Source organism: Paroedura picta, chromosome 14, assembly GCF_049243985.1.
Source record: "Paroedura picta isolate Pp20150507F chromosome 14, Ppicta_v3.0, whole genome shotgun sequence".
Classification (NCBI taxonomy): domain Eukaryota; kingdom Metazoa; phylum Chordata; class Lepidosauria; order Squamata; family Gekkonidae; genus Paroedura; species Paroedura picta.
In genome coordinates this window covers 6,905,815-6,922,998 of record NC_135382.1, presented here as the reverse complement: position 1 = coordinate 6,922,998, position 17,184 = coordinate 6,905,815, and the positions used below count along the sequence as shown (strand labels likewise).

General features: G+C 46.2%; 1 long non-coding RNA gene across 1 annotated transcript; it reads left to right on the top strand.

Annotated features, from left to right (window-relative positions):
- The first annotated feature begins 1,330 nt into the window (after window positions 1-1,330).
- Window positions 1,331-15,444, top strand: LOC143823467 (uncharacterized). Its single transcript, XR_013226487.1, has 3 exons — window positions 1,331-1,462; window positions 11,888-12,049; window positions 13,691-15,444. It is a non-coding gene; the product is annotated as an uncharacterized LOC143823467 (long non-coding RNA).
- Window positions 15,445-17,184: the final 1,740 nt, after the last annotated feature.

Genomic DNA, 17,184 nt, shown 5'->3' with positions numbered 1-17,184 from the left:
CCAATGAAGTCCCTCCCCAAACCCCACAGTCCTCAGGTTCCACCCATAAGAACATAAGCAGAACCTTCTAGATCAGCCCGATAGTCCATCTAGGATAAGGTGACCAGATTGTTCCACTTTTGGAGGGACATCTGGGGGCACCTGGCAAATTGTATTTATGTTGAAATTTTTAAAATAGATATTACAATACTATTTTTGCATTCTATGCGTTCTATTAAACTTTTTGTTCCTCCATATAGACCAAATTTTTAATCAAGAACCCCCCCCCCGGTCAATGGTGTCCCGCTTTACCAATGTTAAAATCTGGTCACCTTAATCTAGGACACATCCTGTCTCAGACAGTGGCCAACCAGTTCTTCTGACAATGAGGGACAGAGGCTGAGGCCTTCCCCTGACATGGCTCCCTGGCTCTGAATATGGAGGTTCCCCTCAGTCACCACAGCTCGTAGCCAGCCATTGATAGATTTCTCCTCCACGGATCCATCCAGTCCTCTTTTAAAGCTCTCTGTGCCTGTGGCCATTGTTACATCCTCTGGCAGTGAATTCCATATTTTAATTATTTCCTGTGCAAAGCTTGGTGCAGCGGTTACACTCATACACTCATGCATGATGAGCTGGTGTTAATTTCTTCACTGCATGTCCAGCTTGGTTTAGAAATGCAGACTTCTAACCTGGTGAGACGGGTTTAATTCCCCACTCCTCCCCCACATGCAACCAGGTGGGTGACCTTGGGCTCGCCACAGCACTGATAAAGCTGTTCTGACTGAGCAGTAATCTCAGGGCTCTCTCAGGGAAGGGAAGATGACTGTAAGCCACTCTCCTTCAGGGAGAGAAAACTGGCATCTAAGAACCAACTCTTCTTCTTCTTCTTCCTTTTGTCCATCCTGAACCCACTTGCCCACAAGCTTCATTGGATGCCCTTGCATTCGAGTATTTTGGAAGAGGGATAACAATTTCAGTGGCCACCCCATGCATGTCCCCCTTTAATTGTCTCTTTTCGAAACTGTAAAGTCCAGGCTCTTCAGCCTTTCCTCCTGTGGAAGGTGCTTCTGCCTCCTATTCAGCTTGGTTGCCCTTTTCTGTACTTCTCCCAGCTCTCCAATGTCTTTTTTAAGCCATGGGGACCAGAACTGCACACAGTATTCCAAATGAGGCTGTACCCTGGATCTACACAGGCGCATGACAATATCAGAGGGGGGAGGAGCGAAGGAGAATCTTTCCCTCATTGGCAAACCTTGGGAGAGAGGGAGGAGGAGGGAAGGAGATACTCTCTCATTGGCAGACTTGTAATCGATTTCACACCAATCCCTAGGACTGATTTGGAGGGGGTTGACAAATTATTGGGGAGGCCTGCCCCTTTGTGCACCATTGTGACTCTGGGCCTGCAGTGAACCCACATACATCCTACATGCCCATCTGTCATAGGAAGCCATGCATGACCTACAGCAGAAGAAACCTTCAGGTAAGTCCAATTTTCAATACCTTTTTTTAGCCTTGCACCACAAAGCAATCAGAAGTATTCTTACCAAGGTAAGCAGTCATCCTTAGGGTGTCTTTTAACCAGCTATCCAGGAACATGGTGTTCAGATATAGGTTTTGCTCTGAAAGGTTGGGGGGGGGGGGAGAAGCATTAAAAGATATGCCCAAATGTGCAATCTGTCCACAATACTACTGCCTCATTTTGTATAATACTAAAATTGGCTCTCATACTGCTACCCCTTGGAAATTCTACACACCAAATGGATTGAAGATATGATAACATTAATCGGCATAAAATCTAGTGGAAAATTCATTGGAGTGGGAACCAAGTTAGCTAGTCAAAACGTGGCCTGTATCAGATGCAAAGCCAAGAAAAACATTATTTTTTTAAGGTTTCAGGGTCCTATTGTTCAAGCAGTTCTGTCGGCATTAAACGTTTCACTTATAAATATCTGATGAGCCTGCTAACTATCTCCGATGTTTATACAAGGAAATAGGACTTCGGGGTATTTTAATTGCAGGAAGGCCGAGTAAGTGGATCCACAAAGTCACAACGGCTCCTTTGGCTGTGTTTTCTGAAGGATATTTGGGGCCTCTTTTGTCTATGATTAGGCTGCTTCAAGTAGAAGTTATTTACGTTTTGCAGCCAATGAACAGGAAACTGTAACAATGGCTTAGATTTCCTGATCTTAGCAGCTATTGTTTTAAGACTGATTTTTGTGATAGGACCTCAGTCAGATGAAGTTGTGAGGTGGTTTACAAGTGTTCTCCAGATCAGTGGTCCCCAACCTTTTTATCACCGGGGACCACTCAATGCTTGATAATTTTACTGAGGCCTGGTGGGGGGGGTAGTTTACTCCTCTACTCTCAACCACTGCCCTAACGCTCTCTGATCACTATGGTAATGTTTAAACATCCCTTCAAAATAAGATACAGACACGCCACAACAATGAACACAAGGAACATTTTATTTTCATGGAAATTTTAACTCATGACTATGACAGATCAATGGGAACCCTGAGCTTGTTTCTCTGCAACGAGATAGTCCCATCTGGGAGTGATGGGAGACAATGACGCCCGAAATGTGTTGTAAAGGGCCGGGGGGAAGGGGGAGAAGGCGTCCAATTAGTCGACAGACCACATGTGGTCCGCAGCCCACAGGTTGGGGATCGCTACTCCAGATTACAAAGATAAGTTTCCATGGGGGAAATTGCTGCAGAGGATGGTTTTTCCTTGGGCATGTGCTATATGGCCAGCTCTAGTTTGGAAAATTTTGGGGGGTCAAGCCTTGGGAGGGTGAAGTTTAGGAAGGAGAAGGACCTCAGCAGGATATAAAGCCATAACTTCCACCCAAAACAGCCATTTTCTCCGGGTGAATGGCTCTCTGTAGCTGGAGATCAGTCAAATGTCTGGGAGATCTCCAGCTGTCACCTGGAGGTTGGAAGCCTGATGACAGACAGACAGACAGACAGATAGATCAGCTACCACCTGGAGGTTGGCAGCCGTACACACACATAGAATCATAGAATCATAGAGTTGGAAGGGGTCATACAGACCATCTAGTCCAACCCCCTGCTCAACGCAGGATCAGCCCTAAGTATTCTAAAGCATCCAAAAAAAGTGTGTATCCAACCTTTGCTTGAAGACTGCCAGTGAGGGAAGCGCACCACCTCCTTAGGCAGCCTATTCCACTGCTGAATTACTCTGACTGTGAAAAATATTTTCCTGATATCTAGAATCATAGAATCATCGAATTGGAAGGGGCCATACAAGCCATCTAGTCCAACCCCCTGCTCAACGCAGGATTAGCCCTAATCATCCTAAAGCATATCGTTGTACTTGTAGTTTAAACCCATTACTGCGTGTCCTTTCCTCTGCAGCCAACGGGAACAGCATCCTGCCCTCCTCCAAATGACAACCTTTCAAATACTTAAAGAGGGCTATCATGTCCCCTCTCAACCTCCTCTTCTCCAGGCTGAACATTCCCAAGTCCCTCAACCTATCTTCATAGGGCTTGGTCCCTTGGCCCCAGATCATCCTCGTCGCTCTCCTCTGTACCCTTTCAATTTTATCTACGTCCTTCTATGATCTGCAAACATCTGGAGGACAATTTGGTGATCCAAGGAAGTCAGCGTGGATTTGTCTCCAACAGGTCTTGCCAGATCAACCTGGTTTCCTTTTTTGACCAAGTGACAGATTTGCTGGATGATGGAAATTCGGTTGATGTCGTTTACTTGGATTTTAGTAAAGCTTTTGATAAGGTTCCCCATGATGTTCTGAGGGATAAATTGAAGGACTGCAATCTGGATTTTCAGATAGGTGGATAGGAAATTGGTTAGCGAACCGCACTCAAAGAGTTGTTGTCAATGGTGTTTCATCAGACTGGAGGGAGGTGAGTAGTGGGGTACCTCAGGGCTCGGTGCTCGGTCCGGTACTTTTTAACATATTTATTAATGATCTAGATGATCTAGATGAGGGGCAAACTCATCAAGTTTGCAGACGACACCAAATTGGGAGGACTGGCAAATACTCCATAGAGACAGAGTTCAACGAGATCTGAACACAATGGAAAAATGGGCAAATGAGAACAAGATGCAATTTAATAAAGATAAGTGTAAAATTCTGCATCTGGGTCAGAAAAATGAAAAACATGCCTACTGGATGGGGGATACGCTTCTAGGTAACACTGTGTGTGAACGAGACCTTGGGGTACTTGTGGATTGTAAACTAAACATGAGCAGGCAGTGTGATGCAGCGTTAAAAAAGGCAAATGCCATTTTGGGCTGTATCAACAGGGGCATCACATCAAAATCACAAGATATTATATTCTCATTGTATTCGGCAGTGTTCAGACCACACCTGGAGTACTGTGTTCAGTTCTGGAGGCCTCACTTCAAGAAGGACGTAGATAAAATTGAAAGGGTACAGAGGAGAGCGACGAGGATGATCTGGGGCCAAGGGACCAATCCCTATGAAGATAGGTTGAGGGACTTGGGAATGTTCAGCCTGGAGAAGAGGAGGTTGAGAGGGGACATGATAGCCCTCTTTAAGTATTTGAAAGGTGTTCACTTGGAGGAGGGCAGGATGCTGTTTCCGTTGGCTGCAGAGGAAAGGATGTGCAGTAATGAGTTTAAACTACAAATACAACGATATAGGCTAGATATCAGGAAAAAAATTTTCACAGTCAGAGTAGTTCAGCAGTGGAATAGGCTGCCTAAGAAGGTGGTGAGCTCTCCCTCACTGGCAGTCTTCAAGCAAAGGTTAGATTCACACTTTTCTTGGATGCTTTAGGATGTTTTGGGCTTTTGGTTTTAACCTTTAAGCCTTACACGGGTTGGGACCCACATACCTGAGAGACTGCCTATTGCCCTATGCCCCCCGCAGGGCCTTACGCTCTGTGGGGGGAAATCTATTAATCGTTCCTGGCCTTAGGGACATACTCCGAGTCTCAACCAGGGCCAGGGCTTTTTCTGTCCTGGCCACTACCTGGTGGAATGAGCTCCTGGGTGAGCTGCAGGCCATGCGGGATTTGACAACGTTCCTCAGGGCCTGCAAAACGGAGCTCTTCCACCAGGTCTATGGTTGAGGCTGGGATCGGCAAGGTAGACCTATTGCCCTCCTGGGGTTTGAAGTGCACATCGCTCCTTCTCCATTATCTGTCACCTTGGTAGCAGGGGTGGGAGTAGGATATTTCTTTTTCCGCCATGTTGGGAGTTTTAAGTCTTTTAATGGGAGTTTTAATGGGGTTTTAAGACTGTTGTAACCTGCCACGAGCCTGTCAGGGAGTGGCGGGAAATAAATTGAAATGATATTGATATTGATATTGATATTGATATTGATATTGATATTGATATTGATATTGATATTCATATTCATATTGATATTGGTGGTGGTGGTGGTGGTGGTGGTGGTGGTGGTGGTGGTGGTGATGATGATGATGATGATGATGATGATGATATGAAAGGACGAAACAAAGTAGAACCTAGTATTCTTGGAAGATTTAGGGTGGCAGCACAACCTGAAGCAGAATGATTTCTGGAATGTTGATTCTGTGAGCTTAGGCAGACTGTGAGTGGCTGGACAGAAGGGATTGTGTCTGTGCCTGGCTCTTCTTGCATGCCGAGGGGAATGCTAATTGCCACTTTGGGGTTGGGAAATGAATTACTTCCAGGACATACTGGCCAGGGATTCTGGGTTTTTGTGTGAAGGGCAGCATCTGGGCATGGAATTGGGGTCATAGTGGGTGGGCAGGTAATTGTGAGTTTCCTGCACTCTGCAGGGGGTTGGACTGAATGACCCTGAAGGTCTTTTCCAACTCTATGATTCTGAAGACAACTATTTGTTAATTTTGAACATATTTCAGGCAACCAAACAGGAGATTGTATATATATGGACAGCACTTGATAACTGATATGGAAATCAAAATTCGAAGCAGTGAGTGCCCAGTCTGAATTACAACAAAACATCAAGAAAGACAAAAATTCAAGATTAAAAAAATGGCTCTATTATCAACCAAAAAGAACTGAGAAATAAGAAAAAGAGACTGGGAAGGGCAACCATGAAGGAGCTAGAAAAGATTCTTAAGTGTAAGGATGTTTCTCTGGCAACCAAGATCAAGATAATTCATTCCCCATTACTGTGTATGGGTGTGAAAGTTTGACAGTGAAGAAAACTGGCAGGAAGGAAATTGATTTATTTGAAATGTGGTATTAAAGGAGAGTTTTACAGGTACACGACTACCCAAAACACCAGTGTGGTTCTAGATCCGATCAAGCCTGAACTCTCCCTAGAACACTATCAACTTTTTTACTGTTGAGCATCGCCTGAAACATTCTTCAGGCATCGAGAAACCCCAGAAGTGGTGCGATCATGCGGAATACGGTTGGGAAGCAGAGCTGTAGACACGCCCACCCGTGACCCCTCCCTTTCTCGCCCCTTCCAGGCCCTTCATTGGCCATTTTGGGAGGGAGTGAATGAGTGAAGGAGTGAATGAATGAATGAATGAGGCAGCAGGAAAAGAGGAAAACTCACTAAAGGAAGCCTCAGCCTTCAGTTTACAATACTCACGTAAGGCTGTTAACAGCAGGATATTTTGGAAGTCTTAATTCATAAGGTTTGCATAGAGTGACTATACGTACATCATCTGATGACACTGACTGGTTCAAAATAGAGAAGGAAATGTGCCAAGGTTGACTTCTGGTTTCTTGTTTAATTTGTATGCTGAGATCATCATGAGAGAGATTGAACTCAAAGAATAAAGAATTGGAGGAATTAAGATTGGAGGAAGGAATATAAATAATCTTTGGTACTAACAGGACCCTCCTGTCAGAAACTAAGGAAGGCCTAGAACAGCTGAACACCAAGGTCAATGAAGTAAGTAAGAAATTTGGCCTTTTCTAACAAGACAAAAAAAAAAACACTGCAAAAAAACAGACCTGTCACAATAACAAGTGAAGTTGAAGAAATCGAATGCATTCAAGAATTCATTTTTCTTGGATCACAAAATAAATGCGAGTGGCGATTCCAATATGGAAATAAAAGGTTGAATTGATCTGGGTTGCTCAGCAATGACAAACTTGAACTGCACATGGAAGAGTGAGGACATAAGCCTGACTACCAAATGTAGATCAGGTCGATCTATCATATTTACAGTAGCCACTTACAGCTGTGAAAGTTGGATGATGAAAAAATCAAACAAGAGAAGAATCAATTCATTTGAACTCTGGTGCTTGAGAAGGCTTCTGTGGGGTCCATGGACAGCAGAAGTCATGAACAAGTAAATACTACAGCGCATAAAGCCCATCCTATCACTGATAGGCCAAATCATGAAACTCTGGCTCACTTACTTTGGCTATCTCATGAGATCCAACTCATTGGAGAAAGCAGTTATGCTTGGATTGGTCAGTGGAAAAAGGAAGCCAGGCCAACGGTGGTTGGATGCGATCAAAGTGGACACTGGCCAGAACATTACACAACTAAAAGAAAGAGGGATGGGATTGTGGCGGTGGTTGTGCCATAGAATCACCAAGAGTCGGACTCGACTGCATGTCTCATATCATCATCATCATCTTCTTCTTCTTCTACTTCATCAATTCGTAAGGTCACCCTAAGTTGGAAGTAACTTGATGGCATTTAATATACACAATCAAACTGTCTGAGGAAGTGTGCCTACACACGCAAGCTCACACTTTGAATAAATCTTTGTTGGTCTTATAGGTGCCTGACTGGACTCAATTTTTTTGTGCTACCTCAGACCAACATGGCTACCCACTTGAAACAATCAAACTGTGTAATTTGCAGCCTGTGGGGGTAATGATAGCCGTAAATGTAAGCTGTTTTAAAAGGAAATTAAGACAGATTCATGGAGAAGAGGTCCGTCAATGACTTCTTGTCATGGTGATTAAAGGGAGCAAACCTGAACCCCAGTGCTGGGACGGGAGGGGGGCAGCCATAGGGAAGGGGTTCTAATGCCCCGTTTGGCCCTCTGAGGCAACTGGTTGGCTACTGAGTGCAACAGGATGTTGAGTGAGATGGACTGGATCGGTCTGTCCTAGCAGGCTCTTCCTATGTTCCTTTGACCATGCAGTTACTAAACAGTACTAAAGTATGGCTGCATTCACACAGTGTCAAATGTTGATTGTTCATTTTGCATTCATTGCTGCTGTGAACACAGAGGGGTGGGTGATGGAACACCGAAACAGAAGTCTCTGAACAGTTTCTTTCCCCGAGTTGCTATTTCCCCCACCACAGATGTGGACAATTAAAGGGTTGTTCTTTTTAACCAGTTCAGTAAAAATATACTTCTTATATTGAAGAGTCACCCAGCTGGCTGCGTTCTCCACATTAACCAGGACACCAGGCTAGATCCATACATTTATTTCACATATATTGATTCACTGGCTATTTTGCTTTGGACAGACTACTGGTGGTGTAGTGTATGGGGTTAAGGTTTTGTGCATTTCATTGGAACAAAGGTGGAGATTAGTGGCACCTTCAGAAGACAAAGAGCTGTTTTTATATCCCATTTTCCACTACCTGGTGGAGTCCCAAAGTAGCTTATAAACAGACACCAAGGGAGGTAGGGGGGCTGAGAGAGTTCTCAGAGAACTGCTCTACAAGGACAGCCCATGGCCACCCCACTGGCTTTATGTGAAGGAGTGGGGAATCAAACCCAGTTTTCCAGATTAGAGTCCATCATTCTTAACCTTTACACCATACTGGACCAACTAAGTTTAATTCTGGGTGTAAGTTTTCATGTGCATACAGGCTTTCTCAATGCAAGCACATGGAAACCTTATGCCCAATGCATGCACACAAGAGCTTCTACCCAGAATGAAACCTTGTTGGTCTTCAAGGTACCTTTGTTCTGTTCTGCCCACCTGAATATACATTTCATTGTTGTGATGAAGGTACACTTCTCCTTTGGTTTCTCTCTTTGTACGTTCTTGGACCTTGCTTGTTCAACCTTTGTGGGGTTAAAACCAAAGACTGACATGGTGTGCTGGCTCTAAAAAACTGCACTGCACGTGGGGGGAAAGGTAAAGGGAGCGGTATCCATGTGGAAAGCAGCTATGCATAGACCTACCTGCCCCTTGTAGATGGACATTGGCAGATATAGGCTTCCCTACACTTTTGTTTGATCTTGTACATTCAATTGTACTTTAAAAACTCTTTTATGCATACATCATATATCAATCCAAATTTGCAATCACAACACACAGTAGACTAACTTTACCTGGCTTTGTAACTTTCCCATCTTTGGCACCACCATGTGGCCATTTAAGAAAACTGTGCTGTATTTTCACACGTGACAAATGTAACTCTCTAGTTCAGGGGCAGCCAAACTGTGTCTCTCCAGGTGTCCATGGACTACAATTCCCATGAGCCTCTGCCAGCTGGTAGTTGGGCCACCCCTAGTTAATCATCTGAGAACTTCCTTTCACCACTATCTACTGACAGGGGGAGCAGATCCTTCGTGCTTCTCCTGGACCATTCATCAGTATTGGATACCACTAACAAGGATATCTTCCTGGGACATCCAGTCCTCCCCTGACTTCAATATTTGTAGGTCAGAGGGTGGTGTGGTGAATCTGACTGACCCTCAATGTCCTAAGCTCTTTAACTTTTCTTCTAGGTGTTCTATCCCCTTAAACATTTAGTTGTCCTTATGTGCATTTTTTGTGACCAGAACTATACTTGGAGCACTTCTGCACATTGTTAAAAATAGCATTACGGCAGCTGAATGGCATAACGCTACGTATAATCACACTTCCCAGTCCCTCCTCATCTTTCCTGCTGTCTCACTCTTCTCTGCTTTGAAGGGCCCCCTAAATCAGTGGTCCCCAACCTTTTTATCACTGGGTACCACTCAATGCTTGATAATTTTTCTGAGGCCCGGTGGGGGGGGGGTAGTTTATTCCTCTACCCTCAACCACTGCCCTAACGCTCTCTAATCGCTATGGTAATGTTTAAACATCCCTTCAAAATAAGATACAGACACGCCACAACAATGAACATAAGCAACATTTTATTTTCATGGAAATTTTAACTCATGACAATGACAAATCAATGGGAACCCTGAGCTTGTTTCTCTGCAACGAGATAGTCCCATCTGGGAGTGATGGGAGACAATGACACCCGAAGTGTGTTGTAAAGGGCCGGGGGGATGAAGTAAAGCAGGGGTCCCCAACCCCCGGTCCGCGGCCCAGTACCGGGCTGCAAAGGGCATCGTACCGGGCCGCCAGCGGCTGCGCCTGCCTCCCCCCCTGCAGCGAGAGCTGGCACGGCAGCCGGCACGGCAGCCGGCGCAGCAGTAACACTAACGCGCACGCGCGGAACTGCCGCGCGTGCGCGTTTGAGCCCCCTGGTGGCCAAAACGCGCGTGCACGGCAACTCTGCGCATGTGTGTTAGCGCCACCTGGTGGCCAAAACGTGCATGCGCAGCAGTTCCGCACGTGCGCGTTTTTGAGCAACTGCGGCAGCAGGGCCGCTTGCTCTCCCCCACCCCTGGAGGCGGTCCCCGACCAGATGAAGGTTGGGGACCGCTGAAGTAAAGGGCTAGGCTGGGGGGGGAGAAGGCGTCCTTCGGGGCCCACCTCCAATTAGTCGAAGGACCACATGTGGTCCGCAGCCCACAGGTCGGGGATCGCTACCCTAAATGATTAGATGCCTAGTGCGTCTTTATTGCCTCCACTTATGGAATCACGATGCTTGCTTCTTTTAAAAATAAATCTTGTTCCTGATGGGGAACTTAGAGAAGCATGCTTTGTGCTACAACTTTGGGAGGGGATTTGCCTTTGCCTGCATGACTGAACACCTATTAGTTGCTCCAGGCAGTTAAATTAGAAAAAAACAACTCCCTTCTGATAGTGCTGTTTCCCTTCCCCTGCATGCACACATGCCTTGTCCACATGTGCCCCCCCCCCCAGATCTTCTGGAGGTTAGTGAGACAAGACCTTCCCTTAGAGAATCCATGCAGATTCTTCCTCAATAGCTTTTGTTCCCCAGTGTACCTACTAATTCTATCTTTAATGACGGATTCCACGTTAGACTGACCAGCCTGTTATTTCCTAGATCTCCTCTGGAACTTTTTTCTTTTTATGCTGCTGTTAGCGCTGATGACACCGTGCCCCCTCTTTTCTTTTCATGCACGAAGCCTAACGAAGCTCTGCAAATACATACCTTGTATCTGCAAGCAGTGCAGGGCTAAATAAGAGCGAACATGGCGAAACATAATCCATATGAGATGCAAATACTGTGGACTGGCAGTAGAATGGATGCCGGGAGAAAACAGGGCTGTGCTTCCTGCAACTGCTGTTCATGGAGGTTTGGGGAGTTGCGCTGGCACAGGCCTACCATGGAGAACCTCCAGAGAGGACAACGCGCCCTGCTAGAAGAATGCATGTGCCAATTTTCCCACTGGCCGCATCCTGTATTCCAAGGGAGGACACCCTTCTCCGTGCCAACACGGCTGCCACGCCACCACAATAGGCCGCCTAAGGAGGTGGTGAGCTCCCCCTCACTGGAAGTCTTCAAGCAAAGGTTGGATACACACTTTTCTTGGATGCTTTAGGATGCTTAGGGCTGATCCTGCATTGAGCAGGGGGTTGGACTAGATGGCCTCTATGGACACTTCCAACTCTATGATTCTATGATTCTATGAGTTCCATGAGAGGTGACAGAACTGGTGACTAAGTGTGGTGCAGGCCTAGTGTGTGTGTGTGTATTGCTAAAGTGAACTGCTGAACACGCTGTTCTCGCAATGCAAGTAGAAAGCACAAAGAACAATAGCTGCTTGTACGCTTACATGCAAGAAGCTTCTGTGTTTGAGTACTGGCCTGAAGGCCAAAAGAGATACATGGATACATGTTATGTGCAAGTGACATTAATAAAAGATGCTGTTCTTCAGGGGGAGCTCGGCGGAAAATCAGCAGACTTCCCTGACACCTGCGTGTGTGTCTGAATCTCTCTCATCCCAACAAGTGGCGCCCGAGCCAGGGACCATCACCTACTCATCAACGCCTGGAACAGGCCCCACAGTGCACTTCGTCATCTTCACGACCCCTCATTGGTGAGTATGGGTTCAAATCTAACACAACCTCAGAAGGAACATGTTAGAGAGTTAAGGTTTCTGTGTCAGAAAAGTCGCAGGTCCATCTCTGACCGAGATATTCAAGAATTACTGGAGACTATTTATAGACAATGTCCCTGGTACCCGGAAAAGGGCTCACTTAAGATCAAAGACTGGGAAAAAATAGGGAAACTTTTGCACAAAGAACCTCCTGCCTCTGTTCAGATTCTTCACACCTGGCATCAATGTCGTTTTGCTATTGATTGTATCTGTCCTGTTTCTTCTTCTGCCTCTCTTCTGCCAAAAGAAAATTCAGACCGCATTCCTATTGCTCCTCAACTCTGTCCTGCCTTGTCTGCTTTGCCTGTTAGTCCGTCTTTTCCCACTCTCCCGCCTCCTCCTCCTGTGCCTCCAGATAAGGAAGCTTTTTCTCCAGTTCCTCATCACATTTCTCCTAGGGAAGCTCTTCAAAAAGAACTTTCTCAAACGAAAGATCCAGAAACTATTCTTGAACTTAATGAGATGTTGGCAGTCTGTCCTGTAATTCAGACAGGCAGACAAAATGCTCAAGGACAGAATATAGTCGAATATCTTTCTTATAAAATTCTTCATGAACTACGCAGGGCAATTATTGATATGGGAATTCAAAGTACTTTTGTACAAGGCATGTTTGAGGCTACTGCTCGTAATAATGCCATGATTCCTGAAGATTGGAAAGTGACTATGAGAATGCTTATGACACCTGCACAATTTGTTGTGTGGGACAGTGAGTGCAGTAATGGATGTCTTACTTGTGGTGCTGCATCTGGTGGTGTCTACACCTCTGATCAACTTTATGGGTCAGAGCATTTGCCTCCCCTGTACTTCTGCTTTTCAGAAAGTTCTTGTTTCAAGAAAACCCTCCTCCTCTTTTTCTAAGTTCCTAGTGCCTCCTGGCCATGAGGGTCTCATCCTGCCTCGCTCTGAAGCTCATCAAAGAGGTCTTTTTGTTGTTCTTTTAGTTCTTCCTGAAGGCACGCACTCTCCAATTACTATGCAGCTGCGGGTTAATATGCCACAGTCTCTTCCTTCTGACATAGGTCCAGCACATCTCATTTGTTTTCCCTCTACTTTCTGTGAGCCTCACAGCCCAATGATTGCTTTCTCTACCCCTATTTCAGCTCGTCGGCCGAAGCACAAGTTTTTGGTGGAAGGCCGAGAGCTAGAGGGTCTTTTGGACACAGGGGCTGATGTAAGTGTTATTAGTCAATCACTTTGGCCCTCTGATTGGCCACTTGTGAAAGGTGTCCTTCTGTTTGGGGAGTTGGTGGTCAACAACCTGCTTATCAGAGTGCTTCTTTGCTTTCTTTTTCTTTGTTAGGTTCCTCAACTAGGGTGGTTAAGATTCGTCCTTATGTCCTCCCTATTCCTATCTGTCTTTGGGGCAGAGACTTATTAGAAGTCTCTAATGTCATGCTGGGACATTCAGCTCATTCATGGCTTGCCCTATAACTCTGCAGGCCAGGCCATAGTAGAACGTACTAATCGTTCCTACCCCTGCCCATGGTCTTTTATCGTCTTTTACCTGACAGGTCCACTTGGCATGGACCAGCTCCTTTGTTAATCTGGGGGAGAGGGTATGTATCTTTTTGTCACCCATAGGTTGCATGGCTTGGCACCAAGGCCAGCCCAACCCAGTACTGGAGTTCCCGAACATCTCTCTCCAACACCACAGAGTGCCAATAACCAACAAAGCAGTTCCTGTGACCTGGGGGGCTGTCAAAGCAACGACTCTCCAAGCTCACCAGCTTCTGCAACAAACCGGAGCCCAGGAGACACCAGAGAATCTGTTCCTTGCACTTTCTGCGGCTATCACTGCCAATTCTGCTCACACACCCTCTTTGCATCATGAAGTCACTTTTCCTTCTGTTGGGAATTTTTCTGCTGCTATCCACCAGCCCGGTGCAACTACTTCTCAACCGCCTTAAATTTAATCTCTGGACCCATCTAGCACAGCAAGTAAATGCATCCACCTTTTGTCTGCAATCCACCATGAACTTGCACAATTTACTCTCCACATGCTTAATTCCTGTCTGTACTCCTCTGCATTTGTTGTTAAATGAGACTTGGTTGAAGGGAGTAGTACCTGCTAAAAAATTCAGTTATGGGCAGATGTATGATTGGGGAAAAAACTCACGCACACTCAAAGATTATTCTCTTTCTCTGTATACTCCTTATGTTGCTTCTAATACTACCATCACAAGAAGCCCCACTGTCTTAAAGTTGGTCCTAATGTACTTAATTGTTCCTCAGTTTAAAATGTTTCATTTGCTTATGCTCACACATTTCTTCCTCCAGGATGGTTTTTCACATGTGGATCACATACTTTTAACTATATTCCAGCTAATGTGTCATATTCATTGTGTTGTTTAAGTCACTTATCAGTTGTGTTACCACGCAAAGAATGGTTTTCTAGTCAGAGAGTTCGCAGAGTCGTGGCTTCTTTAGATGAATCTTGCAATTCAGATGTAACTCTTTTAAATAAGGCTGAAGCTGTAGCTCTCGCCATCTCTCTAGTGTGAGTGCCAAGTTTAGCAGTTATTAACCATGGAATAACTGTTGCTATTGCCTGTAGCCTAGCCAAAAGTATAAACGCTACTAGCAGCGCTTAATGAAGAACAAAAAGAACTGAGACATGCAATCCTAGATAATCGAGCTGTCATTATTTGCTCCTGCTGCATCATCAAGGTTGCCAATCTGTAGCAAATATGTGTTGCTTCAATCTTTCTGATAATTCAAATGTTGTGCAGAAACAAATGGATTCTCTCCACACTTTGGCTGCCACTATTCACAAGGATGTTCTTCCTACCTGGTGGGCTTCACTTTGGAGCTGGTTGTCCACTGGCTTATTCGGAACCATAGTTAAATTCGTTTGTCTTGGCTTTTTTGCCATTCTAGGGACATGTTGTTTGTTCCAATGCTTACCCATTCTGTTGGCACAGAAATCTTGCGCTGCTCCACCTCACCGTATGCAGGCAGCGGTGTTGTGGCGGCAGAACAGGAGGTACAGTGACTCAGATGGGGAAGAGGCACAGACAATGCTCCCCTAGATCTAAAAGTTCATAGGTTGCTACCCCTCACAAATTAAAAATAAAAAAGGGTGGAATGTGGTGCAGGCCTAGTGTGTGTGTGTGTATTGTTAAAGTGAACTGCTGAACACGCTGTTATCGCAATGCAAGTAGAAAGCACAAAGAACAATAGCTGCTTGTACGCTTACCTGCAAGAAGCTTCTGTGTTTGAGTACTGGCCTGAAGGCCAAAAGAGATACATGGATACATGTTATGTGCAAGTGATGTTAATAAAAGATGCTGTTCTTCGGGGGGAGCTCGGCGGAAAATCGGCAGACTTCCCTGACACTCAGATACCTGCATGTGTGTCTGAATCTCTCTCATCCCAACAACTAAGTCAAGCAGAAATCTAACTTGTCCCTGTTTCAGCAGCCGCTCCGAGCCCCATGCTGAAGCCAGCAGATCAGGGGGGAGGGCGGCTGGGAAAGGCTTCAGCCCTGGTCTGAAGCCAGGGGCTGGAGAGGGAGGGGGCCGGAGGGAGGAGCCAGCCAGGAGCCTCCCATACCCACCCACTGCCTTCTAGCACCCGCTGTATTTTTGATACAGTGGGCTTAAATTCTAGTATAATAAAATGTGCAGGGTACTTCTGATGGTATGCAAGCCCTCTGATTGGCCCTTGGGGGGGCCTCCCATGGAGGCCACTCAGAGAAGCTTGCATGCCGTCAGTAAGTGTGCTGCCCCTCTGATTGCCGCTTCCTAAAATCTCTCAGCTCTCTCCACGCTCCTCTGGAAGAGCTGCCAGAGGAGGATGCTGGCAATGGCAGGAGGAATGCTGGCTACCCCAGCCAGCCTGCTGCCTTGCCAGAGCTGCTGGTGAACGTGGCTGCCTCTCCTCCGCCCGCCTGATTCTGCTGGCTCTATGGCCCCAACCCCACTGAGAGCCTGTGGGATGGGAGGAGCTCCCACCCCACCCTGGACAGAGCTCCCACCCTGAACTGCAAGACCTCCCAGGATTTTCCAAGGCTACAAGGAGGGTTACCATCAGCTCCTGCCTTTCCGCGGTGACAGCTGGCCAAGTAGGGTCTCCCTCCTCCTTCCTGCCCACTTTTAAAGCAGGCTTCACAGCTAGTATATAAATAAGTTCTACCCATTCAGGAAAGCCTTCCAGGTCCATCAAGAACCACAGGTTTTCACAAGCCCTGGTTGAGAAAGGGGAAGGTAAGAGAAAGCTGATGTGTTGTCTGTTGGTACCAACACTTACTGCCCTTTAGGATACCTGTAAAGGTTATTAGGGCAGATTTGAGAGTTCTGAATCTCAGGACATTACTATGCAGTTCATGCTCACATGCCAACCATAAGCCTTGCATAGAAAACCCCTGGACACCTGCCTGCCAGCCCTCAAGGGAGCTGTCCGTAGTCACAGTTACCTCAGATACCCAGGGCATCAAGGGAACGTCCTGGGAGCCCTGAAGAGACCTGAGGACAGTCCTCAGCATGGAGAAATGGTCATGGGGACCACGTCTGGAGGGGCTGTGTCTCCTCTGGAAGCAGTGCCCTCGTATTGCCATCTGGCAAAGGAAACAACTGCCATGAGCCCTAGTAGCCATTGGAGAGCACAAACTGATCGCTTCGATTCCTGCACATGGAACATACCAAACATTGCAACGGCCTACCTCTAGCAATGGGGGGAAAGCCTGCTCCTGTATGGAGTCTATAAATTTAGTACCTTTGTTAAGGTCCTAAATGAGACTTCTCAAGGTTCACAACTAGGCCCTGTGCAGCACACCAGGTAAGCACATGGAAAACCTGCTTACTCAACAGATCAGGAATAGATCATCCAGTCATCCAAATAGGGACAAACAGCCCAGGACTCCAATCTAATCTAGCTGCCCTTCTTTAGAAGTCAGCATCTGGCCTCACAGATTTACCAGCATCCTCAGTACCACTTTCAACCTCTGTCCTTTTCAACAAGCAAAAAAAGGGACTGGCATCCCCTGGAACTGAGCCTGTCCAGGACTTCCCCAACTGTTCCTTTGGTTAATAGCTTTCAGAGCTGCAGGCTTAGTTCCAGGAAGGGACTGTCCATAG